Source organism: Athene cunicularia (genome assembly GCF_003259725.1).
Source record: "Athene cunicularia isolate RWA chromosome Z unlocalized genomic scaffold, athCun1 chrZ_part2, whole genome shotgun sequence".
NCBI lineage: Eukaryota > Metazoa > Chordata > Aves > Strigiformes > Strigidae > Athene > Athene cunicularia.
The window spans coordinates 13,112,688-13,140,628 of NW_020799143.1; the positions used below are offsets into that span (position 1 = coordinate 13,112,688).

The window sequence follows — 27,941 nt, forward strand, 5'->3', positions numbered from 1 at the left end:
GAAGCGTTCTTGGACATATTTGGCTTTATCCTGTATATAACAATCAGATTTATTTTCAATGTAATGAATGCATTTTTTCTTTGTGGTGAAACACGAGCGTGCTCCCCAGAGAGGTGGTATCAATGGCCCATACCCAAAACCATTCAAAGTCAGTTTGGATGGGGCTCTGAGCAACCTGATCTAGTTGAAGATGTCCCTGTTCATTGCAAGGGGGTTGGACTAGATGACCTTTAAAGGTCCCTTTGGACCCAAACAATTCTATGATTCTATTTTGTGCATAGTACAATTTAGTAAAAAGATTAAATATTTAATTATTTTTTAAATACCTTTTCCTCACATTTTAGGATCTCTTCATGTCTTCCTCATATTTTAGGATTTTTAATTCAAATGTTTATTCTCTCTCTGGAGGCTCAGGATACCTTCAGCACAGATGTAATATGGAGTTTCCCTAATGTCCCTTTTCTTAGAAGCATCTATGGCATGATTAGCTTCTTACTCAACCAATGGTTTCTTAATGAATAAAGCAGACACAGTTGTCAGGTTTCATGGGTAGAAAGACAGGAAGAACTTGCTACAGTGCTTTGAAGTTTTCAAGTGTTTTTTCCTTACTGATGCAGCCAAGCAGCTGCAGTTTTCTTAGAGATTGTGCAAATGAAATAATTTATTTTTATTGCACATTCCAGCATAATACACCATGGAATAGATTTATTCCCTAAAGAACAAGCTTTGGTCTAAGGTACTTGCCATGTTGAAAGGGAAAATAAATTGTGATGGTGATTGCGCTTGATTTGTTGAAATATTTCATCCTCAGCACCATGTGTGACAATGCAAGCAGAATAGTTCCACTGTTTCCTAAAGATTCACTGTGTATTTGATCATCCATTAACTGGAAAAAAGCTCAGCACAAACTTGCAACCAATATATTTTTTAAAATTGAAAACTAAACATTACTAGCTAGAATAATAGGCATATAGTCCACTCCTAACGGCCAGCATCACCTCCCAACCAAAAGGCCAGAATAACCTATGTATTATTGGTATGGATGTACAGAACTTGAAGGAGCATTTCAAACCACTCCACAGAGAGATACCCAGTGTTTCCACAAAAATACGTTATTTGCTAAACATCTGTAATACCTGCATGCACGGGACTTTACTAATAATGAAGCCCATGCCAACTTCAGTGAAAGGCTGTGAGCTACATGTCTAATTGAGTCAGCTCCAAGCAGTGACTTTCAGACACCAGTTAATTTCAGTAGGGGAAAAATCAAGCCATATGTAGATTAATTCTCTTGCTTCCAAAACCTAAGGGTAACATCAGTCACATCTTCAAAAATGGAACGGGCCTTTTGGATTTGCTGTAAGAGAAGAGCAGCCTGGTGGGGGCTTCTAACCTCATTTATACACTATTTTAATTAGTCTTTTGCTGCTCTATCCTCCCTCTCTTTTCTTATCAAGATGTCCAAACAGCAAAATAACAAGCAGCAGATATTCCTGAAAGACAATTATTATTACAAGGTAAAAGTAATTTAATCTTGGTAATTTTGTTAGTAGGGATTAATTCACGCAGATTAGACAGACTAGCACCTTCAGCCTCATCTCTTTCTCAAGAGATGTCTGAGTGGGGTTGGTGAAGTCGTAGGTGCTGTGGAAAAAGCAACTGAGAATGGCTATTCATTACCTCCCACACCACCAGACCTGTGAACATAGCAGGTAGTAGATATAAAACAAGTCCCTTGCACACTTCTTTACACAATGAGGACCCCTCTGCCACAGTATGTGGTACAGCCCAAAAGAATACAAACACTTTCAAAGTCATGAGAAGAGGAGGCTGAGGGGAGACCGAATCTCCCTCTACAGCTATCTGAAAGGAAGCTGCAGAGAGCTGGGGATGAGTCTCTAACCAAGTAGTAAGCAATAGGACAGGAGGTAATGACCTCAAATTGCACCAGGGAAGGTTTAGACTGGATATTAGGAATAATTTCTTTCCAGAAGGGGTTATTAGGTGTTGGAATGGGCTGCCCAGGGAGGTGGTGGAGTCCCCATCCCTGGAGGTGTTTAAGAGTCGGGTTGACACAGCGCTGAGGGATATGGTGTAGTTGGGAACTGTCAGTGTGGTTGGACTAGACCATCTTCAAGGTCTTTTCCAACCTAGACGATTCTGTGATTCTGTGAAAAAGGAATCAGATGACCATGATGGGCCAATGCAGCACAACTGCTGACCATGGAGGCTAGGCAAACTGATTCAGAAGATCATCATCCTGCAAGTGCTCTGCTCCTGACCTGCTCCCCTGAGCACCGTAGAGCTAGATATCTCCAATATCTAGCATTACCATCTCTGCAAGAATCACTTAACAACCTGTGAAGAGATTACCACAGAACTAATGCAAAAAGTGCCATTGAGCTCCCTGAATTCAGTCCTGGTAGTTTGGTTTAGCCTGAAGAGATTATGGTAAATAAATATAACCTGGAGACACACTCACTCTGATTTATTAAATTATGCTTCACACTGGTGGGGAGGAACCTTTGCATTCCTCTATCTGACTCTTGACACAGTTTAGACCAACCTTTTCTGATATTATCTAAATGGAGAAATAGATCTGGTGAGTCAGCTTTGATTATGAAATGCCAGTGCGGAAGTTTGACTTGTGATTCCCCATGCACATGTTTGGTGTTCAGGTTGGAGGCTGCGTGTGTGGAGTGGGAGGCTGGCAGTATGGAGGAGGAATAAGGACTCATTGCAGTAGTTGTATAAAGACAGAGGAGCTCATTAAATAACTCTCCAGAGAAGAGACTTTCTACTTTATCCTAGAAGCTCTTATAGAAGTTAGACTGCCGAGAGCACAGCTATTCTGTAGTCAGTCTTCAGAGCACCATCACAGTTAAAATTCCTGTCAATATTTGCATATGTAGCCTTTTAAAATGTTTTTGATAAATCTTTCTGTTTTTTTCACACAGTCTCAGTAAGGCAGTTCTCAGATATTATTTGGGACAAATCATAAAAGTTAATGAAAAAACAGAGGATGAAAGAGCACTAAACTATGCTGCAGTAAAAATATATATATAAAAAAAAGCAGCTGTTCCAGGAGCTAGGTCAGGATAATAAAAATAAAAGGATTTCACATGAAAAATTATTCAATATCTGAACAGATGGTAAATCTCAGATTTTCCTTATTCAAAGGATGGGTCAACTCTGCAAAACATTCTGTGATTTGAATAGTGGTACCATACCCTGGCCTGCTAGAAATATTTCTGGTCCTTTCTTTCATAAAGAAATTAGGCACAGGAAAAGGACAGAGAAAGTTGTAAAATATAATCAGAGGTTGGTGTGCATACCAAGACCCTCAGGACAATATGATCAAAGTACAGCAATAGTTGCATATGCCATTTCCCCGAGGCCCAGTGTCTATATAATAATCCCTACCACTTTTACCAGGTAATAACTCATTGTTAACAGAACACTAAGACTGCAGTGATAATAGTCTGGACCAGAGCTAATGCTTATCTGTGAAGGTATGAATCTGCTCTGAGTACTGACTCCTTCACAACATGGACAGCAAGATTATTTCCCTGCCACTGACTTCTATGACACAGCTGCTCTCAGGGCCCTGGGGGAGCTGGACACAAGTCCTCTTTCCTGAAATATCATAGAATCATAGAATGGTCTGTGTTGGAAGGGACCTTATCCACCCCCCCTGCCACAGGCAGGGACACCTTCCACTAGCCCAGGTTGCTCAAAGCCCCGTCCAGCCTGGCCTTGAACACTGCCAGGGAGGGGGCAGCCACAGCTTCTCTGGGCAACCTGTGCCAGTGTCTCACCACCCTCACAGGGAAGCATTTCTTCCTTATATATGATCAAAATCAATCTATTTCAATTTAAAACGTCATCCTACCCCTACACCCCCTGATAAAGAGTCCCTCCCCATCTTTCCTGTGGGCCCCCTTTAAGTACTGGAAGGCCCCTATAAGGTCTCCCTGGAGCCTTCTCTTCTCTAGGCTGAACAACCCCAACTCTCTCAGCCTGTCCTCATAGGAGAGGTTGCTCCAGCCCCCTGATCATCTTCATGGCCTCCTCTGGACCTGCTTGAGCAGGTCTGTGTCCTTCTTTTGTTGGGAGTTGAATGCAGTACTCCAGGTGGGGTCTCACCAGAGCAGAGGCAGAGAATCCCCTCCTTTGACCTGCTGGCAACAATTCTCTTGATGCAGCCCAGGATACAGTCGGCTTTCTGGACTGTGAGCACACATTACTGGCTCATATTCAGCTTTCCATCCACTAATACCCCTAAATCCTTCTCCACAGGGCTCTCAGTCCACTCATCACCCGGCCTGTGTGCTTGAGATGGCATCAACCCATGTGCAGGACTTGGCACTTGGCCTTGTTGCTCTTCATGAGGTTTGCACAGGCTCATCTCTCAAGCCTGTCAGGGTCCCTCTGGATGGCCCCTTCCCTCCAGCATGTTGACAGCACCACACACCTTGGTGTTGTTGGGAAACTTGCTGAGAGTGAAGTCAATCGCACCATCTATGTCAACAACAAAGATGTTAAACAGCACCAGTCCCAATATTGACCCCTGAGGAACGCCATTCATCACTGCTCTCCACTTGGACATCAAGCCGTTGACTGCAACTTTGAGTGCAAGAATCCAGCCAACTCCTTATCCACTGAGTGGTCTTTCCATCAAATCCATGTGTCTCCAATTCAGAGACAAGGATGTTGTGTGGGACAGTACCAAATGCTTTTCACAAGTCCAGGCAGATGATGTCAGTTGCTCTTCCCTTATCTGCCAACACTGTAATCTCATAGAAGGCCACCAAATTTGTCAGGCATGATTTACCCGTAGTGAAACCATATTGATTGTCATCACTCACCTCCTTATTTTCCATGTGCCCTAGCGTAGTTCGCAGGAGGATCTGCTCCATGATCTTGCCAGGCACAGAGGTGTGACTGGCTGGTCTGAAGTTCTCCAGGTCTTCCTTTTATTCCTTTTTTAAAAATGGGATGTGTTTGTTTCCCCCTTACCAGTCAGTGGGACCTTCACTGGATTATTAAGTAAATTATTAAGTAAATGGAGAGGTGGCAAAATGAAAGCACCTCTTGTTTGGAAAGAGATCCAGGGAAAAGTTGCAGAGCTCCTAATTTAGGGATTAATGACTTCTAAATATTAGGCACATACTCCCAGGTCAGTACTGTGTAAGTCAGAATCCAGTATATAAACTCCCACTCCGGTCAACAGAAAAAGGTGGATGTCTTCAAACACAGGTTCAAGAGACCCAGAGGCTGAGCAGGTGGACAGCAGACTACTCCATTAGAAGTGCTGATAGCAAATACGTGCTTAAACATGCACACACCTCTTAGATGTTCCACTTACGCATGCACATTATTCACCTAATCTAAAAGCACAGTATCCATACATTGAAGCACAAACTGATTTGGACTGCAAAAAATAACTATTTTTAGTAGGTTGCCCTCTTTGTATGATGGCATATTGGCATGAGCAGGAACGGCTGTCAGGTCTCCAAAACCACACTGATGAAAACCCTGCAGTTCTGACCTACCAAGAAAACTCTGCTACCAGGTGTTTCTGAAGAGGTCATTGCCACCTTCCCTGTTGAAGCTGCACCATCATGCAGAGAGGAATCCCAGATTAATGAGGCCAGAGAAATAGCCAACAAGAAGGTGCATGCTCCTGTGCAAACTCTTTAACCACCAGGCTATTGTGAAAAAGGCCTGACCACAAGTGTGGGAATATTTCTGAGCAAGAATGACCAGAGAAGTTCTCTGGACATAACTGTCAGAGATGATCAGGTGCTCCAAGCTGATGTCCCCTGGGCATATATGGGATGCAATTTCTGCTTTAGTTTGTAATGTTTTTTTGTTTTTTTGTTTTTTTTTTTAATGGGAGCAAGGTGATATGTGCTGCAGTCTAGATTTGGGCATATTAAGAAAACGTGTCCAGCACAAGAAGGAAGGTGACGCGTGCAGAGAAGAAGCCTTAACACACAGATAGGACTGATGTGCCTAGTTCTGCCAAGATCTTAGCCCAGGCACTGAAACAAATAGTGTAGGTTCTACCTGACATGTAGAGAAGATAGCCCAAATGGGTTGCTCACAAGCTTCCCAAGAGCAAACTCCTCCAAAATGTCAGATTGTTGTTACACATCCACATGCCGGCAGAGAGAGGGTCTCTGCTCTGGAAAGCAGTGATAGTCTTCTCTGCATTCCAGGGGTGCGTGGACCAGGCCCTGAAGAAAAAATAGTTGTAATTTGTCCAAACAACAACACTGTAAACATTCTTTTTGCCAGAAGTAACATTTGGCTATGAGTATAACAAGCTTGTAAATTAAACTTCCCCTGGCAATGCAAAATTATGAGTTACTTATGTCTCTAGTTGATCTGATTTCCTCTTGAATATGTCAAACACCAATTAAGTACAAAGGGAGGCCCTAGTCTGGCAAATGCTTATACAAGGACAACTCCCTTCATTTCAGTGATGAAAAAATTTGGTGTGAGTGGGAAGCAAGTTATGGAAAATGTGGGCAGAAGTCTTCACAGGACAGGGGCTTGAAATACTAGTTGAGGTATTCTGTTTGCAATGGACTTATCTCTGTGTCTTTCTTTCAAGAAAAATGTTTTATGCTCTCAGCTTCATTAATGAGACTTCACTTGAGCGAATGTTTTTTGAGCATACCTTACTTCTGGATCCTGGCCAGCCCTAAAAGCAGTTGTGGTTTCTTCACAGAAACACAGATCTTCACAAAAAATAAAACTTTTCAGCTTGTAATTCCCCAGTGGTTGCCTCTCCAGCCAAATCACCCTTGGAAACATATTTTAAACCATTTAAGCAGGGAAAAATATTTGGAACTTTGCCTGGTTTGCTAAGGCTCAGCATCAAATTACACAGACAGAGCTTCTGTTTTTTTTTAAATATTTTATGTCTATACTATTTTAAAGTACATGGAAAGTAGTATTTTTTTAAATAAAATAAAGCTTACTGGCGCCAGTATTACATCAGTGACTGTAACCATTGTGTGCGTTGTATCCCTGGTAAGGATTTCTCAATCTTAATGCAACTGACGCAGGACATCAGGCTAGATGCAGTAGAAGATGTGAATGCAATTAAGTCCTTCCCTGAGTTCTTTAAGAAAACAACAGCACTATTACTATTTGATTTATGCTTCTCAGGTGATGTATGCCACATCCTTCATCTTTTAATGGAGAGTATGACTGAAAACTGGGATCTATGCCCAGTTTCATGTTAGAACATTTTTTTTTCATTAGCAAATAAGAGCCAGAAACTTGCAACACTTACTAAGATGAATAATCATCAGTTTGGTCTGCAGCTTAGTGAACACAGATAGAGAAAAAGGGGCCAAGTCCTTAAGTGGTACAAAATGGCAAAGCTCCAGGAATTAAAGGGACTTTGAGAGAACTCAGTTAATTTATGCCTGCTGAGGATCTGCCCCAAGACATCTGCCCATATATGTGTGTGATAATAGTGTGACATATTGTACTGCAGGGCATTTGATAAAGAAATATCCAAGCAATTTATCACTACAATTGCATCACCTGCCCATTAATCAATCTCCCCGATTCAGTCTGGCATTCCTAGCTCTTAAGCTGCTTCAAACAGCACCATTTATATTTTAAAGCCAACCTGCCATGGAAGTATTTCCTCCCTCCCCCCACCAAAGAAGTGGAATTTCCTTGGAAATTATACCGCATGAGGTCCAGGACAGGCAAGATTAACTCTGAAAATTATGAAACTGTCCTGGTTTTAAAACCGTATGTGTATATTGTCCTAGTCAGTGAAACAGGAAGAACCTTAGCAGCTTCCCAGCAGACCAACTCACTGAAATGTAGAGTCTGAGATGCTGGACTTTTAAAACAGTATTCATGGAAGTGATCTTAAATTATTTTAGATGTGTACTAAAAGTACTAGTTTTAATTCTTCTCCTCCTCATGGCAGTCAAGACACTTTGCTTAACAGCCCAAGAGACACAAGGAACAGTCTCCCAAAAATGTTTTTCAAAGTTCCACAGTATTTTAGAAGAGTTTTTATATAACATATATGGTGGAAGCAGCAAACCCCAAACTTATGCTAATGAAACTGAGCTGCCACAGCCTATACATGCCTTCTACATTCTTAAACACCTGTGTCAAAAGATTGTTCAGGCTGGAAGGTCAAGCTCTCTCAAGAATAAGGAATAAGACATTACAAGATTTCCCAGTCCTAATATCATTTGTCCAATCCATATTATATATGGTACCACATATCCACACAAACCTCCCTCTGACACATGCAAGCTGTCCTTCATTCAGTAAGCAGATGGTTATTCTTTATTTCTTTTTGGTCTTCTCATTTTTCGCATGGGCCTCCAATTTATTTGACATGATGTACTTAAGCTCTGCACTGCATGTTCCTCCTGGCTGCTATAGGGATGGTATCACCATGCCTTTGTAAGACCACTTGCTGGTTCAGTGCTCTCTATTCACACCCTACAGCCTGGGAGTGTGAAATACTGAAAAGGAACACCAGACTTGTCAGAAACAAGTTGCTGGCATTTGACTTTTTGGTATACCTAGAAACTGACTGCATACTGCATGTATGGGGCATCTGCAACCAGCCTCACTCACTCTCGTCAGATCTCAGCCATTCTGCAAACCTGTCTGCAGATACATTCCTGGATGGGCAGGAAAATATGTAGCTAATAGACGTATAAGAAGAGATCAACTCAACTAGTGGTCTGGTAGATGTAGAGAAACAATCCAATTGCTGAAGAAGCTCTCATCTGCCTTAACTGGGAAACCAGACCTTCTTTTACTACAACTCCCAACCCAAAGGAGCCAAAGAAAGACCCAGAAGAACAAAATGAGAAAAAAAAATTGTACCCAGTGCCTGCCGGTCTGCTGTGGGCCATGCTCAGCAGAGAACAACTGTGGCAAAATGTCTGCTTAATTCTTAAATTTCTGCTGAATTATTTAAAGTCAAACCAATCCAAAACATGGCCAAGTATGTGAAGAGTGTTTTCCCCACCCAACACAATTAAGCAAAGGACACATTCTGGCATGAAGCCAACATGCCCTCTTCTTTTTTACCACAAAATCCAAAGGCTTGCTTCAAATTGTAGGATTGAAGAGTCAACTAAAAGAAATTAATGAATAGCATACTTTATTTCCTCTAAAGCTCATGTAAATTCAACTTGAAGTAGATATCCAGAATGGAAAACTTATAGCCTGCACAGTTAAAACAATCTGGCAAACTTAGAAGTGACCATAAGGGGCCTTAATGGGAAACATACGGAAACTATAGGTGTATTAACACATCTGCCTATGAAATGTGGAACAGGAGATAGATGCTAAGAACGCCAGATTCCAGCTTTGCCTAGAGTGTGATTTGTATCTATTTAATTTAATCAGAGCTTATTATAATGGCCCATCATTCTTCTGCATTCTTTTCACGTCCCACACTGGATACTTTGCTATGGACCATGTGGAGAGAAAACAATACAACAGAACACTTCCTTGAGGAATTTTTTTTTATCTCTTTAATTGACAACAAAAGAGGAAAGAGGGACTGTAAAAGAAAAGGAGCAAGGCCTACAAATTAATATACTGATATGGCATGTATGGTACATTTATTCTTTAATGAGTGTGTTGTACACAAAGAAATACAATGGGAAAGTGAGAGTGGCACAGGTTGTGCAAGTTGAAAGAGAGTATGGAGGGCATGGTAGATCTTGAAGTGACTGGAGAGGAAGGATAAGAAAAGCGGCTGAGGAGCTCGGAAGTCAGGGGCTGGGGAAGTGAAGACTGAGAAGTTGAACAGTATATAGGTACCAAACCAGAACACTGCAATGAACCCTGGTCCTCCCTCTCCTTCACTCCTCTCTCCCTCTCTCTTATCTCCTCTCTCAGAGAGCAAACAGAAAGCTTTATTGCATTCATTAGTTTGTTTTCAGGAGTCACAAATCATGATGTGATTTTATCTGCCAAACCTGTGCATGGATCTGGAATGCTACAATTGAGCCCCACTTTATGAGAACCTAAGGCAGCAGCACACAGGGATTTCAGCTAGCACAAGCTCTCCTTTCATTTACATAATTTCTTTGTTTGGAAGGACAGACAGGAGGGTTTGGCATTCCTTCCCTGCTTTGTTTCCTCACTGCCAGGATGAAGAACCCATGAAGGAATCCTTTGTGTGAACTCCTCCACATACCATCTACTTCAAGGCAGACAGAAACTTCTTCCTTCAAGGTTAATTTGTTGTATAGACTCCGTTTGATAAATCATTTCTTTTTCACTGCTTCTCTTCAAACCCAAGTTTAATAAATGCCCAGGAAAAACTGCCATGGTGTGTAAAAACCTCTCTAGTCCCATTCTTTTGGGCCAAAATGCAAACAGGCAACTCATCTTTTTGAAATTGAGCCTTTTTACCTATTTGCCTAGTCTAGGATTTAAACACAGAAGTAACAAAGCTTCCATCACCCTCAAGTTATTTTCTCCAGTTTTTGATTGTGATCCAAAATATCCTAGTCTTCCTATATGCCTGCACAGGTGCACACAAAGCCTGGAAGTCCTGGAAATAGAATTCCACTAACCTGTGCTCTCTGGGGACTGCACAAACTGCAGAGTCCCTGAAGGGTCTCTCTCCCCTTTCCTTACATGCACATTGCCACTTCATGAAGCTACAGAGTCTGTTTTGCTGGGACCATGGTGTGTGCACAACGTGCACATGTGGTTCATATGGAGCTTGTCTAGGTTACATTTAGAGGCTGTCTTGGTCACCCTAACTACTCCATACTAGATGGTAAGATATTTATGTAACTACAGGCACAAGGTAACCATCTATTCTTCTGCCTTTGTACTCAGCCCTCAGCAAACAGACTGTGTATTCAATACCTCTATGTCCTACTATGGACCCCCCCATTATCTGGGGTCTTTCCTGGCAAGTTATTATGGACAATCTAGAAGATAGACAGCAATTGATAGTGTGCGAACTGGGTTCAAAGTCACAAATCCCCTACAGTTTATGGCACAATTTATGCTCCATTCCATGATGACAGCAACTGCACCTACATGGTGGCTACCATACAGCTTTGGTTGTGCAAGCCAGCTCCCATGCCACCTACCAAGTAACTGTGTACAATCCACTCAGGTGAGCACAGGGACAGTTCTCCTGTGGCCATGCAGAAGCACGGCTGCTTCCGTTTGCAAATCCAATATCTCACTGCCAGTCAGAAGAGAATCGATCTGATGTGGGCTGTCAGGCTTTTGTTGTGTTCACTACCACACAATTGTTGTCTGTCTTGTCTCATACCCTATTTCACATGGCTTGCCAGTGCTTGGAGGGTTACTGAAGGCCATGACTACTTGCATCTCTCTGCATTGGATGTCATTCAAGGACTTCATATCCTTTGGTCCTTCACCTAGCCTTTGTACTCTTTATAAAGAGAAAGATATCCTTTCCCATTGCACTCCAGACAGTTTTTGATGGCTGTCAGAGTACATTAACTATGTTTGTGGCAATATTTCATTTCATGGATTTTCTGATCCTTCTGTTCTTCCCAGATGGCAAGCAGAGGCAGTTCCTCTTCATGTCTCAGGGCAGGTGTAGAAAAAAAGAAAATACGGTACAGCAATATAGTGCACAGATGGATCCTGAGCAGGACTAGCACTTACACAGGCAGATGAAAAGTACACTCTGGGTGCATCCTGGTAAGGATGAAAAATGGAGAACAAACACAGACATATGCACACTGACTTAATACTCAGTAAACCAACTGCATTTTTAAAATAGCAGTATAGAATGTGCATTATCTTACCAGCTAATACATGCTAAAATATTGTCATGTGAACAGAGGTAATTTCAAATGAACCTTCCAACCCCTTCCACTGCCTTGTAGTCAAGTCTTTAGCATATGTTTTTCCAAACAGTCCTTGGCAGTTCTATTTCCCAAGCCTTAGCACTTTCAAAATGGACAGAAAATTGTTTTGGAAAAGGACCAGACATTAACTGTTAAAACTCAAACAAAGAAGTATGAGTCAGGAAACTAATCTTTTTTTATATATCTGAAATGAGAAATGAAATTCAGTTTGGAAAACATTTTTATTAAAAACTGTAGCTGTCTGTACTCTGAAACACCCTGGAGGTCTAAAGATGATATCAGTATATAAATATTCAGGGCTTCCTGAATATTTCTTTTCAGAAAAGATTTTTTTTTCCCCCTTACAATTTCTTTGACCTTTAGAAAACAGTCACTATTTGTAGCTTGATTTTTTCAAGATGTTCTCCGGTACATAAAGATGGCAGGGAATTCAATTTAAAAGTCAACTCATGAAACACCATATAATAGTCAGAAGATAGCAACGCTTTAGGCAATATTTTATTAAGTGAACAGCCATTCAAAGCATTTTGGAGTATATTGTATCCTATTCAAAGGCATTCACTTCATTCAATGCTATAGCAAAAGTATTTCACAAGAGAGATGGTATTTGAACTATCCACAGGCATATGGATAAAATGCACAGTACTCAGCTGTAATGGAGATGAGTCTTCTTGCTTTATAGAAGGATTGTCAAAAGGACTGATACATAAAAAGGTCTTCTTTCTTTTTTTTTTTTTTTCCCTTCTTTAAAGGGAACAAGACTTTCATGAGCTCCCATAGAACAGCTGCAAAAATACCTTCAGTCTGTCATCTGGAATTCCTGAAGGTGACTTGTGGGTTTGTGGCTAATGAAACACTGCAAAATAGCACTCACCATGTTGTAAAATACCACTAATGGTTTATTAGCCTCTTACAGGACAAAAAATGAAAGGTGCCCCAAGCGTGTTATTCTGTTGTAATTATATAAAGCACAAAGTTAGAAAGAAACAATGTCAGAACAGAACATAGGAAGATTTCTGTGACCTCCGAAGTGGATTATGGATGATTTGTGACATTACAAAGCAATCATTGGAGACCTGGGGTCCAATTAAGGACTCCCATTGATAAAAAGCAGTACACTTTCTCATGATTTACAATTAAGCAAGATCAAAATTTGGTCATCAAAAACTTATTCCACTTGACCTTATCCAGCACAAAAATTTGTTCTTGAAACAGGACTAGCTCATTCCAGGAAGAAGCCATCTGATAAGAGTAGCAGTGGGTAATACATTACTTAGGCTTGAGAACAAGGAGAGGGCAGAGATAACTGCTCTTTCCAAGGATCAGAAAACACAGTATGCAGTATATATCATAGAGGCTTTTCGATACTTTTGTTTTTCTACCTTCACAAGACAAGATTTAGTAAAGTACAGGAAATTACACTATTTCTAACTGAATGACCTTGTACGCTCTTAGCTGAGTAATGAGGGAAGCTGTTTCCTCCTAAACAACACTACAGTTCAATAATTTGACATTTTGGGGAAAAAATATAATACATTTGTATTTTTGTCAAATACAAATCAGTTTTAATAATTTTCATTTACTGATTTTAGCTTTGTTTAATGTGTTCCAATAAAAATTACTATGGCAGACAAAAATAATCCAGGGCTATATATGGGGAGAAAAAATAAGAAAGCTTGCGGGGACATGATGAATGGCTTTACATTCCTGGAAAAATACTGACCCAAATTGCAGGACAGTGTTTGCTGATTAAATTGGTACCTGTGTTTCTAACAACCACAACACAACTGCAATTTGGTTTTCACCATGTTGCCAATGCAGAGAAGAGTTTCCTCCTTCTGTTTCCAGGGCATGTTCCATGAATAAAGACCATTTCCATCAGATTTCATTAGGGACAAAGACCTGTTGTTTTCATAAAAGTCTTTCCTGACATAGATGGACCATATAGACACTCCCTTTCAACCTTAAATACGCCCAGTTTTCAGCACTTAAATTGTAGTTCCGGGGAGAGGATACATAGGGCTTTTTGCTGGCTATTTGTACAGAGGTGATTTTCATTCACAATGAGCATTAAGTGCCTACTTGCTTCAAAAGAAATATCGGTTGTATTCTTCCTGTGCCTATTCAGGTGTCCAGTCTGATCACATCAACTTGTTTATTATGTAGCTGTACCTATCCAATGGAAATTCTCACATCCAGGGACATCCTGCAGATGTGAACTCTACTGAGATTACACTGAATCTAAAAGGCCAAAACTGGAGAAATTATGCTTTTCACCTGTGATCAAGACATCTTCCCTACAACATTCACGTTTCCTGCAAAAAACCCTGTTTTTCTTTCACTGAGTTGTCAAATCAAAACATGTAAGAGACAGAGGTATTTTCTTCCTTGCTAAATGGTCCAGCACAGTAAATGCTAACATGATAATTATGACAGCAATAGTTCAATATATGTTAATTACTTATTCAAAAACAAAGGAGAAGATGGGAGAAAAGAGTAATTTCTCTTCCCTGTTATCTCTACCACTTCTCCTCCATTTTCCTTCCTTCTTATCTTCATCATTTTTTTTTAGTTTTAAAGGAACAGATGTCTTGCCACCTCTTGCCCAGATCTTCAAAGTATTCTACTAGACCTAGTGCTCGGTTTCAAAGTTGATTACAAACCAGGCCTGTTTTGACTGAAAGGGAGAGCTTGCACCAGTCACTTACACACTACCATCTCAGGCTGGATGAACTCTGCCTAATTCTGAATCCCCTTGAACATCAAAGGTCTAACTCACACTTCAGGGTTAGCAGGGTCACATTCCACCTAAAAGAAGACTAATACTGCCTGAACCATTCACAACAAGCTTCTTGTTTGACAGTTTTGGCCCCATTTTCTATTCTCAAATAATGTGCAACCAAACTTATATTTTATCACATTCTTTTACAATTCACTACACACTTTAAGTGCATTCATTCAGATAATGGCTTGCTCTGAACTATCTGCTCTAATGTAAGCCTTGAATATTTGTAGTATGCCATTCAGGCTGCAGTTTTCCACCTGGTGGTAACTCCTGGTCTCTGGAACATTCAAAAATCCACAGAAAGATTTCAAGATGGTCACCCAAATGATCCTGATGCACATTCTCATAGAAATACATTTAGGTTTGAGTTAGTACAATTTTTTGCCTTTGACAATTTTTTTTTCAGTTAAGAAAGTTGGCAAAAGGTAAGCAGAGAGGCCATAGAAGTGTCAATTAATATGGACAAATAGAGGACCTATTTTCTGCTGGTTTTTCCTAAATGTCAGCAGGAAGTAAAAAAAAAAAAAAAAAAAAAAAAAAAAAAAAAAAAAAAAATCAAAAAAGGGTCTCAGAGAGAAAAATGTAAGGGAAAAAAATGGAGGCATAAGGTAAAGAAGTATAAAGATGTTATCACAAAGGGGCAACCATTCCACAATGGAATAAAGAATGGTGAAAAAAAAGTAAAAGTCACTGGTACTACTCATATGCATGGGTAGTACTCGCTACCTTTTAGTAAAACTGAAACTCCCTACCTTTCAGTAAACATCAGATTATCCACACCAGGACACACTGCTAAGCTTTTCAGTGTAAGAAAATTCACTCAAGTTGTGGAGAAATAACATGTTGGAGGTCATAAGGCCCAGCTAACCCAAAGCAAACAACCAGTTCATGATACCACTTTTCTATCAAAAACCACGATGTCTAGAGTAGTTATGTAACTCAAGTCAAATCTAGGTTAAAAAATACATACTTTTAAAACAGTATTCTAAAAAGTTTTCAAGCAGGACTAACTTTGCACACTCAAAAGGTGAACCATGAGTGTATTGCAAAACCTCATCTCTATAGCATCCCTATAGCATCTTCCCACTGGTATGAAACAAATATAATGAAAGCAAGTGTGCTGTGAACTTAATTCCAACTGTTGCAGGAACAAATCCAACTCAGACCTTAAGAAAGAGGCAAGCAGAGACTTGGGAATGTTCTCTCTTTTATAGCTAAATCAAAGAAGCAAATGCCAAATGTGGAAGGCAAGGACAGGGTATAATTTTTTAAGGCTATTTTTCTCCTAAAACATGAACCTTAATTCAAGGAATATCCTTTCCACTATTTCTAAACCTTTACATTACAGTTTGAAGCCCATACGGACAAGCAGGTATTCAGAATTGGGTAAACCCTGTGAACAAAAGGAAGAAACAGGTACTAACTAGATCTGTAGGGTGAATGTATAAAACCAATGGAAGAACAGAATGAAGCAAATGTAAATGCTATTGACTGAAATTTACAAGAATACTTCTGATGGTGTTATACTAAATCTTAACCTTAGTCTGCTTTAGCTCTATTTAAGGTCTGAATGCTAACGTGTCAGAGAAAAATGACTAGACAATGCTACACAAACAGCAGTTTCACCTACAGCATAACGAACTGAATTGGCATGGGTATCATGAATAACTAATTATCCAATAATTAGTCTAATAATTAATCGTATGAATATGACAGGCATTAATGCTGATAGAAAGTGACTTGTGTGGGAAAACAAAACACGGCTATGCACAATAGTATTTAAAGGCAGTAAAAATTTGCAGCAGTTATAGGAGAAGTTTCCAAACAAAGAAATTTATTGAAAGTGGTAGTAACCCCTCAACTTATCACTTAGGACATTTAAAAATAGGCCAAAATAAACCACTGGAAAATTTAACACAATGACTAACTCGCACTGACTGCATAATCTTGCAACAGGAATGGAGAATGTTCCAAAACCTCTTTTCCATCTCTAATGCCTAGTATCGTTAAGCCTCTGGACATGTGTGGGCTATCCAGCCAGAGATATTAGGCCTGGCTCCAGAAAGCAGCATGATGCCAGTGTACAGCTCAGTTCCCAGAGTTTGGGAAATCTCCAGAGCACTGCTGTTGCTAACCTCTTTCCCAAAAGAATTTAGTCCCATCTTTACAGTCTCCCTAACCTGATCCATCCCTTTGGATCTGAGGTCTGAGCAGTTACCTCAGGCAAGCAGAAGGATGACAGCATACTTTACCTCCACTATTGATGCATGTGGGGAATGATTACTGTTTGTTAGGAAGAACAAAATACCCATTTGCAACATGCCTGAGAATGGCTGGTAGCTCAGTGTATTTTACTGTATCAAAGCCCTGAACACAATATTTCACCTGAAAAGAAAACCACAGTTATTATGAGGTGTTATTACCAAGATTTGTCACCTCAATATTTTAATGCTTACTATTGGCACAGTTTCAAGTTTACGTCTGATTGTATTTCTCCATCATCTCTGAAGCCCTTAATTGTTGTTAGCTGCAGAAACCAGATACATTTTCAAAGTTATCTGTGACTGTGAGTGATTCCTTTTTAAATGTCAAAATAGAAAATCTGATTTTCAAAGGTGAAGTGCTCAACATATTCTGAAAATCAGGCTGTCTGGAAACGTCTTAGACTGTGCCCCTAATATGGAAACAACTGATCATTCATCACTTTTGCAAATTAAACTTTTAAGATATAAGGACATTTTTCTTTCATCCCAGCATTCAGATACCACAGCAAAGGGCGTAGTAGGGGAATGGAACAGAACTCTACTAACTGCTTTGACATCTTTTAATTTTAGGTGAAGTGTAGGAAGAAAGATGCATGTACCTGCATGAATGTAGCTGCTGTTCTTGTCATAAAATTTGCTAATTATCCAAACTATCTCCCTCCATATAAAAATCCATCTTCACAGAATCATCTAGGTTGGAAAAGAACTTCAAGATCACCTAGTCCAACCATTAACCTAAGATCGACAGTTCCCAACTACACCATATTCCTCAGTGCTATGTCAACCCGACTCTTGAACACTTCCAGGGATGGGGACTCCACCACATCCCTGGGCAGCCCATTCCAATGCCTAACAACCTGTTCTGGAAAGAAATGATTCCTAATATCCAGTCTAAACCTTCCCTTGTGCAATTTGAGGCCATTCACTCTTGTCCTATCGTTTATTACTTGGTTAAGGAGACTCATCCCCAGCTCTCTGCAAACTCCTTTCAGGGAGCTGTAGAGGGTGATGAGGTCTCCCCTCAGCCTCCTCTTCTCCAGACTAAACACCCCCAGTTCCCTCAGCCGCTCCCCGTACGACCTGTGCTCCAGACCTTGCACCAGCTCCGTTGCCCTTCTCTGGACACGCTCGAGTCATTCAATGTCCTTTTTGGGTGAGGGGCCCAAAACTGAACACAGGAATCGAGGGGCGGCCTCACCAGTGCCGAGTACAGGGGTCAGATCCCTTCACTGTCCCTGCTGGCCACGCTATTGCTGACACAAGCCAGGATGCCATTGGCCTTCTTGGCCACCTGGGCACACTGCTGGCTCCTGTTCAGCTGGCTGTCAATCAGCACCCCCAGGTCCCTCTCTGACTGGCAGCTCTCCAGCCACTCCTCCCCAAGCCTGTAGCGCTGCTGGGGGTTGTTGTGGCCCAAGGGCAGCCCCCGGCATTTGGCCTTATGGAAACTCCTCCAGTTGGCCTCAGTCCATCGCTCCAGCCTGTCCAGGTCTCTCCGCAGAGCCTCCCTACCCTCGAGCAGATCAACACTCCCACCCAACTTGGGGTCATCTGCAAACTGACTGAGGGTGCACTCGATCCCCTCGTCTAGATCATCAATAAAGATGTTAAACAGGAGTGGCCCCAAAACCGAGCTCTGGGGGACAACACTCGTGACCGGCCACCAGCTGGATTTAACTCTGTTCACCACAACTCTTCGGGCCCAGCCATCCAGACAGCGCCCAGCGAAGTATGTGCTCATCCAAGCCATGAGCAGCCAGCTTTGCCAGGAGAATGCAGTCATTCAGTAAGGTCAAAGGCCTTACTGAAGTCAAGGTAAAGAACATCTACAGCCTTTTCCTCATCCAATAAGCAGGTCACCCTGTCGTAGAAGGAGGTCTGGTTTGTCAGGCAAGACCTGCCTTTCATAACCCCACGCTGACTGGGCCTGATCCCCTGGTTGTCTACTATATGACTTGTAAGGGCACTCGAGATGACCTGCTCCATGACCTTCCCTGGCACCGAGGTCAGACTGACAGGTCTATAGTTCCCTGGATCCTCCTTTCTGCCTCTCTTGTAGATGGGTGTCACATTTGCCACCCTCCAGTCCAATGGGACCTCCCCAGTCACCCATGACTTCAGGTAAATCATGGACAGCGGCTTGGCGAGCGTATCTGCCAACTCTTTCAGCGCCCTTGAGTGTGACCCATCCGGTCCCACAGACTTGTGTGCATCCAAGTGGTGCAGCAGGTCTCTGACCACCTCCTCTTCAGCTGTGCTGACCTCAGGCTCCTTCCCCTCCCCATCTCCCAGCTCCTGAGGCTGGGTGTGCAGGGAACAGCCAGTTCCACTGCTAGAGACTGAGGCAAAGTAGGCGTTGAGCACCTCAGCCTTTTCCTCATCCTTACTTACCATGTTTCCCTCTGCACCCAGTAAAGGAGGGAGATTTTCCCTAATCCTCCTTTTGTTGTTAATGAATTTATAGAAACATTTTTTATTATCTTTAACAGCTGTGGCCAGGTTGAGCTCTGGATGTGCTTTGGCTCTCCTGATGTTCTCCCTGCATAACTTCACTACATCTTTATCGTCTTCATGAGAGACCTGGCCCGTCTTCCAAAGGTCATAGATTCTCCTTTTGTTCTTGGGATCTAGCCAAAGGTCCCTGTTTAGCCAGGCTGGTCTCCTTCCCCACCTGCTTGTTTTCCAGCACACGGGAACAGCCTGCTCCTGTGCCTTTAAGACTTCTCTCCTGAAGTATGTCCAGCCTTCCTGGGCTCCCATATCCTTCAGGGCAGCCTCCCAAGGGATTTTGTCTGTCAGTCTTTTGAACAGGTCAGAGTTTTCCCCTCAGAAATCCAAGGTGGCAGTTTTACTAACCCCTCTCTTTGTTTCTCCAAGGATGGAAAACTCAACCATCTCACCATCACTGCACCCTGGACGGCCTCCAACCTTTACCTCCCCCACAAGCTCTTCCCTGTTCACAAGCAGCAGGTCCAGGAGGCACCTTCCCTGCTCGGCTCACTCACCAGCTGTGTGAGGAAGTTATCCTCCACATTCCAGGAACCTCCTGGACTGTTCCCTCTCTGCTGTGCTTGATCCCAGCAGATACCCAGGAGGTTCAAGTCCCCCACAAGAACAAGAGCAAGTGACTGCGAGATTTCTCCCAACTGTTTACAGAAAGCTTCATCAACCTCACTGCTTTGGCTGGGGGGTCTATAGCAGACTCCACAGCAAGATCCGCTTTACTGGCCCTTAACCTACTCCACACACTCTCAACCCCGTTATCACTGCACTTGATTTCTGAGCTCTCATAGCATTCTCTAACACACAGGGCCACTCCACTGCCTCTCCTTCCCTGTCTGTCCCTCCTGAAGAGCTTGTAGCCATCGATTGCAGCACTCCAGTCGTGTGAGGCATCCCACCACGTTTCTGTGATAGCTACTATGTCATAGTTCTCATGCTGCATCATGGCCTCAAGCTCCCCCTGTTTGTTGTTCATACTGCGTGCATTTTGGTGTTGATTCTTAATTGTTTCTTCTCTGGTATTTCAAGCAAATGAACAAATGAACTAAAGGGAGCTTAGGCTGCTGACCATACTGAAAGTTGCACTGAGTAACTAAAAACGGAGATCTAAAAGTCCTAGTTAAATCAGAGTAAATCCTTGCCCAATCACACTTAAATTAGTTTATTTATTGAGTAACACTGATTTATTTGAATTTGGTAATCTGGGTCAGGACTCTGAAATATTTCCATGTGTACTTCATGTTTAGCATAGTATTTAGTCTATGCATGTTTTGTTTTAGTACAATGAAAGAATCAAACTCTTCTAAGAAGGTGTAATAAACAAGTCTGACACTCTTTTATAGGAGGTCAACTCAATAAAGACATCACCATTTCTCAGTGATATGAAACCATCTGTGCTTAAAGAAACCTAATGGAACACACCCAAAATAATTTTGTTAGCTTCAAATTTATGTTGCATTGATTTTTATTACTTTAATCAAATTATTTTGAAAGATGGTTTTGTTTTAACCACAGCTACTTTTGTGTGTAAAGAAGGCCTCAAGCAAATATCATCACAGGATACATCAAGTATACCTACTAAATCTAGTAAGTTTGGGATATGCTTTTGAATGGCATGCTTCAATGCAGTCATCTTCAAATTTTAATATAGAAATTGAATTTGGGGGTAAAAGAAGTAGGAGACCAAATTAGGTATTATCCTTCCAGAGTACAAATTCTGTTTGTGTTGGTGTAATCTGAAATCACAAAAATGAAACTGCTACTCTTATTTTTGTCCTTCCCTTTTCTCCTTACCCACAAAGCTACTCCTTTCTTGAGGCATGTCATATAGGAAAACTCAGAATTTCCTATTTCTTGCAAACTTGTATTATATGAACTTCAAATAAGCACATCCAGAAAATTAAACCCAAACCACCTAGCTGCTTCAGCAGTTGTATCTGGTTGTAAACATTTGAAAAATCTGAAAATAAAAAAAAAATAAAATCCACAAACCAGAACCAACAACCAAACAAAGACCATCTAGCTGCTTTTGTGTGTGTATATGTTGACATGTCCAACAAAAAAACTCCCATACTACTGATGACTGAAATTGGTTTGACACAGAGACAGTGTGTGTGGTTTATATTCATCTTTGTAGAACATAGTTATTTAAAATCTTTATCTAACTGGCTTAACAGGTGACCAGAAATATGTTGCCTTTACAATTACTTCTGCCTTTGTTAGGACCAAAAAAGGGTTGGATTCCTACTCTGTTCTTAGATTTGTTTTAACAGCATGTGTGGTCTAGTTTGTAGTTTAGATTGGAACAGACTTCAAAAAAGCAGAAGTCCAGCAAAGTATTGTGCAATATTGCCATGTTTACTGTACTGGATGCACTTGGTAAATATTCTCAATGATACTTACTATTTCTTATATAAATAACAATCTCCAACGTTACAAGGATGCTACTCCAATTTTTAAGTAAATATTATAAATGGCATACAGAAAAGGAGACAGTGAATTAAAATATATTTAAGGCATTTTATGTATCCTCTTGAGTGGATGGACTTCATAGCAGGAACAAGGGAGCAAAGTCCCCCGCACTGTTCAGGTTCATGACCACCTGAGGAACCTGAACATACATAAGTCTATGGGACCTGACGAGATGCATCCCAGAGTCCTGGGGGTCTTGGCTGATGTAGTTGCCAAGTCCCTCTCCATGATATTGAAAAATCAGAGCAATCAGGTGAAATCCCTGGTGACTGGAAAAAGAGAAACATATCATCTATTTTTAAAAAGGGTAGAAAGGAGAACCCTAGAAATTGCCAGCCTATCAGCCTCACCTTTGTACCTGGGAAGATCATGAAACAGATCCTCCTACAAGCTATGCTAAGGCACATGGAGGACAGAGAGATGATTCTTGGCTTCACCAAGGGCAAGTCCTGACTGGCCAACCTCGTGGCCTTCTATGGTGGAGTGACTACATCAGTGGATAGGCAAAGAGCTATGGATGTCAACTATCTGGACTTCTGTAAGCCCTCTGACAGTCTGCCACAACAACCTTCTCTCTAAATTGACAGATGGACTCTTCAGTGGATGAGGAACTGGCTGGATAGTTGCATCCAGAGAGCACTGGTCAACTGCTCAATGTCCAGATGGAGATCAGTGAAAAGTGGTGTCCCTCAGGGGTCTGTACTGGGACCAGTACTGTTCCATATCTTCATCAATGACATGGACAGTGGGATCAAGTGTACCCTCAGCAAGTTTGCAGATGACACGAAGCAGAGATGACATGCCTGAGGGATGGGATACCATCCAGAGGGACTTGGACAAGCTTGAGAAGTGGGTCCACATGATCTACATGAGGTTCAACAAAGCCAAGTGCAAGGTCCTGCAACCCCTAGTATCAATACAGACTGGGAGATGAAGGGATTGAGAACAGCTCCACAGAGAAGAACTCAGGGGTACTGGTGGATGAAAAGCTGGACAGGAGCTGGCAATGTGTGCTTGCAGACCAGGAAGCTGTGTTCTGGGCTGCATCAAAAGAAGCATGGCCAGCAGGTCAAGGGGAGATGATTCTGTCCCTCTACTCCGCTCTGGTGAGGCCCCACTGGATAACTGCATCCAGCTCTGGAGTCATCAGCACAGGAACATGGACTTTATGGAATGGGTCCAGAGGAGGGCCACAAAAATGATCAGAGGGATGGAACACCTGTCCTATAGGGAAAGGCTGAGAGTTGGAGTTGTTCAGTCTAGAGAAGAGAAATCTCTGCGGAAACCTCACTGTGGCCTTTCAACACTTAAAGGGGCTTATAAAAAAGATGAGGACAGGCTTTTTAGTAGGTCTATAGCAATAGGACAAGGCATAATGGTTTTAAACTAAAAGAGGGTAGATCCAGACTAGATATAAGGAAGAAATTTTCTACAATGAGGGTGGTGAAACACTGGAACAGGTTGCCCAGAGAGGCAGTAGATGCCCCATCCCTGGAAACATTAAAGGTCAGTTTGGACAGGGCTCTGAGCAACCTGAGCTACATGAAGATGTCCCTGCTCGTTGCAGGGGAGTTGGACTAGATGACCTTTAATGTTCAATTCCAACCCAAATCATTCTATGATTCTGTGTATGCAGTTAACCATTACAGCACTGTATTTGCAGGACCCAAGTCATAAATATTCCAGAATTACTAATGATCCTGCTTCTAACTCTTCCCAACAGGCCCACTCCACATTTTCTTTATACATCTGTCCCCCTCCTGTAATAAGACAAGAATATCTGCACTTCTTTTTATTCTCTGCCCCCATAAGACCTTAGAGATTGAAGTACAGTCAGTTGCTTATGGATTGAGTCACTCCAATTCTATCCAGCATACATGTTAATTTGTTCCCAAGCTGTCTTCTGGAAGGCAACCAGGGAGCACCTCCACACATAGCATACTTGAGTCAAAACAGTTGATCCTACACAGTCTCCACACAGTCCTCCAATGCTACATCAGCATGCTTTGCTCTCCCACACATTCCCAAGTCACTCCCCACAGCATACAACACACAGTCTCAAGATCCACACTGTGAACAAATGATGTGGCAGTCTCCAGCATGCATTGAGTGAAACAAGGCTATGAAGTATCATAGGGTGTCAACAGCAGTCCCAGGCTGATTGGTCAGCAAGTGTACATGTGCAACCTGCTCCAGAAAGGATCAATCCTAGATTATATATAGGTGAATCAATTCAAAATAATTGCCCTGAAGGCCACGTGTTGAATGTCCTCAATAATGTTCACAAGACTTTACACTGGCAAAGATAACCTTAAAAATGTATAGCCAACAAAACAATGTCTAACTGATCCTACAGCATGAAGTGCGGTAGTCTCATCAGAAACAAACTTCTACCCAGTGGGGCGACTGTCAATCAATATGCTTACTTACTATCCTCCCTGTTCATCATTTTTCTTTCTGACTAAAGCAAGAAAGAGGAGGGGTGCTCACACTGGAAAGCCCTGAACATTCTAGTAGATAAATTACTATTTTGAGGAGTATTCACACCTAGTTTAGGTGGCTAATTTAGGACACTAATCTCCCAAACAGCCCTGCACAGTCAATAAAAAGATAAACTACTCCAGATGTGGAGCAAGATCCTAATTTAGATGCCTTCACTTGCCTTTACTTCTTCATTGAAACAGACATCACTTGGGAACACATTATATTCATTCCCCACTCCCACCCCTTGCCCAGTTTGTGCGGGGAATCTGGAAAATTACAAGTTTTTTCTTTTGTAACTTTAGAGTGCAGAAGTTATTATTGATGGGTCTCTGAGGGTACATCAAATCCAACAACTCAGCAGTATGCACATGTCCATATTCAGTCATCTGCACAGGCTACTGTGAGTGACACCTTACTGGGCCATTTCTACAGGATGTATACTGGTGTATGAGTAGGACTTTTACTGCCTCCCATGACCCCCATGCACCATAATGTCAAGGTTCTGAGAACTACTGACAGAGCTGGGTAAGAAGATACCTTTCACTGACAAGTGACATCCTCTACTAGTAGGGCATTCAATTCCTTCTTCAAAAAGAAGTGTGTCTCACTGTGTATCTCCATCAAGCACATACGAAGATATTACTGGATGCACAAAATGAAATTTTATCAGCTAATTAATTCACAGGACTCCTGCCAGACATTTTTAATAGCAGTTCTAAATCTCTTGAAATGTAGAAAAAACAATGTAACCCAATAAAAGACACAGAAATAATTTGAGAGGAATTAAACCCACACATATGGGTCATGTACATTTAATTACATCTGAATGTGAACTGCTAAATTTTAAGGTTAACAGTGGTGTCTCGTTTTCTTATTTTCTAAAAACTTTTGATGTAAAATAGGTCAGAGAAACAACTAAAGAAAACATGAGTGGGAAAGAAGATCCATTAGGAAAGGGTGTGAAATAAAAAGGGGGGGAAAGACATCAGGATTAAACAAAAAGGTGCCTAGGATTCTTTCCAGTAAATCCAGATCAGATACATACTGGCTTTTTCTGGCTGCCAAAATGACCTCTAGTGATGGAAGAGCACCACTCTATATTAATTTGGAGAGATGGTGTAAAGAACAAAATTAATTGCTAAGAGAGGAAAGAATGGTAAACTGAAAACATAGCCAAATGTGGGAATTCAGAAAGCTATAAGATCTTATTTTACTATCTGGTCATGGGACATATTTTTCTATATGGTACTTTGTGAAAAAGAGCAAGAGTTGTCTTCCTCATTACTTTTAGAGCTATTCTGAAAACTGAAAAGCTGAATTTGATGATACCATTTCTGTTGTTAGAAAACCTGCATCAAAGAAGAGAGGCCAGAGAGTTACTTCCCTCCCTAGGTTTAGTTCCACACTAGAAAAGATTTCCTTCCTCCAGCAGAGCACTGTGAGCCCCAAAAGTCCTTACCCAAAATGTCAGTTACAGATACAGACAGAATCCAAATGCTTATTAAATAAAGACAAACTACTATGTTTTAAACCATTTTAAGAAATTAATTTATGAACAAAGGATGTATAATCCTGAATGTAGATGATCATATTCTACATGGCTAAAAGGTGTGGAAAGTGGAGAACCCAACTATTTTGTGTTACAATTTCCGTCAGTTGTATGATACCAAAGAAAATTCCAAATTCCAAACTTCAAAGTCAACATTTCCATTACATTTACTACTGTATGAAACATGCATTTCTGCAACTGAAAGGTGTATCTGAAAAATCTCTGCCTATGACTGATGCTTCACGTCATGTCCTGCCTTTCAGACCAGCAGGCAAAACGAACACTGTCCCCAGCCAGGGAAGCCTGTAAGCACTAGTGGGACCATGCATTGTTTCTCCTCCTGCTCTGGCAGCACCACAACAGCCTCTTCCCAGTCACGCAGGGATGCAAGGCCGGCAGCGAAGGCTCCTCTACTCCCCCTCCTGGGAGCTCCGAAGTTCAGCTGCTCCCATTCCTCACAAACTAAACAGCATGCTTGCTGCTCCAGAAACGGACAGGCGAGCTGGACGGATTTTGCAGATGAAGGCAGGAGCTGGGGGGGGAAGGCACAGCTCATCTCGCAGCTGTCCACACAAGGCAGACCCACTGGGGAAGATTCCTGTTCTCCCATGCTGGGGAAGCTCAGGAGGGCCCTGTCCCACACCAAGGCATGATTCTGCCCTTCTCTCAGACTGTCTACACCTGGAACATCTTGGCATCCAGGCCCGCTCCCCTCCAGCTGCACCAACGTGGACCAGTTCTCCTAGCAATCAGGCAGTGTGGCAGCACTTTGTACAGCATCTGCAATGTTGTACAAAGTAGCCAACTTCCACCTAAATGTTATAATCTGTGAACAGCGCTGCAAAGTAATAAATGAAAGAGTCCAGTGTAGATAGCAATGTGTTATTTACTGCACTCTGCCTGAATGGCATCTGGCATTTTTAATAACACTACTAAACATTAATTAAAAGAAATGGCTCTAAGCTAGGTGGATGAAATCATAGTTTCTGAATGCAGTTTTCATGGATTTAAAAACACAAGCAAACACAATTTTTGCACCAGAAAAAGCAAAACTGTACTGAAGAAGCACAAGCAGCTTGTAAAACTGATGACAATGGAGTAAATCCCTACGAATGCTTAATACACCAATCATACTGACTCCCAGCCACACCGCACTGCCATTCCACCTTCCATGCATTTTCAGACAGACATCAGTCCACACCACATAGGATCCCAAGATTCCCGAGTTTCTGGAAAATAGATTTGGTCCTAATTTTTGTGACAGATGGAACTGATAGTCTCAGGATGAAAAAAGCGCCAGTTTTGACAGGCAGCAGATTACTAATGCCCCTTGTGGTCGGAGACGATGTTGCTTTGGAATTAAGGTAGCACTGAAACGAAAGGCAATTGGGTAAATGCACCACTACTTACGCTTCTCTCGTTGTGTCTTAATATTTTTCTGTCTACTTCCTTACAAGCAAGTCAAAGCGAACGGAGACTCTAACAGGAAGGCAGGACGTCAGCAAGGTATGAAAACACATTTCATCCTCTTAACTAACAGATTTTAGACAACTTTTTACTAGTTGGCAGACCTTAATAAAGTATCATACCGAGACCTACAGGATTTCTGTCAATAGGAAGCCTCGTAGGTCAATGTCTTAAACCCGTGCACAAAAAACTCAGGCGAGAGGCTGAGCTGAGTGAGTTTAAAATCGGCGGGAGATGCGGTAAGTGGAAAGAAAGTCGCAATACTGAAGGCATAGCAAACCAGTACTTACACGGCCGCAGTACACCACTAGTAAGAGTTAGCTTTGCTCTCTCTCCCTGAGTGCACTAATACACTGAAACCAGGAGCTGTGTTTAGATTAGCAAGAACGAAGTCGGTCCCATTTTGAGCCTGATCCTCCCTACATTTCGGGAAGCAGCTCTGCCCTCACTTGAATCAGTGAGAAGTTTGAGCACACGCATCACTCAGGCTACAGACCTTTTTTTTTTTTCTTTTTTTTTTTTTTTTCCTTGCT

The 27,941-nt window shown here is 41.7% G+C and overlaps 1 long non-coding RNA gene across 1 annotated transcript in view; it reads left to right on the forward strand.

Annotated features, from left to right (window-relative positions):
- The first annotated feature begins 10,523 nt into the window (after nt 1-10,523).
- Nucleotides 10,524-27,941, forward strand: part of LOC113490164 — a 19,249-nt gene continuing 1,831 nt past the window's right edge. The window contains exons 1-2 of the long non-coding RNA XR_003400167.1: nt 10,524-10,641; nt 22,934-22,939. This is a non-coding gene — a long non-coding RNA (uncharacterized LOC113490164). The remainder of the gene's footprint in view (nt 10,642-22,933; nt 22,940-27,941) is intronic.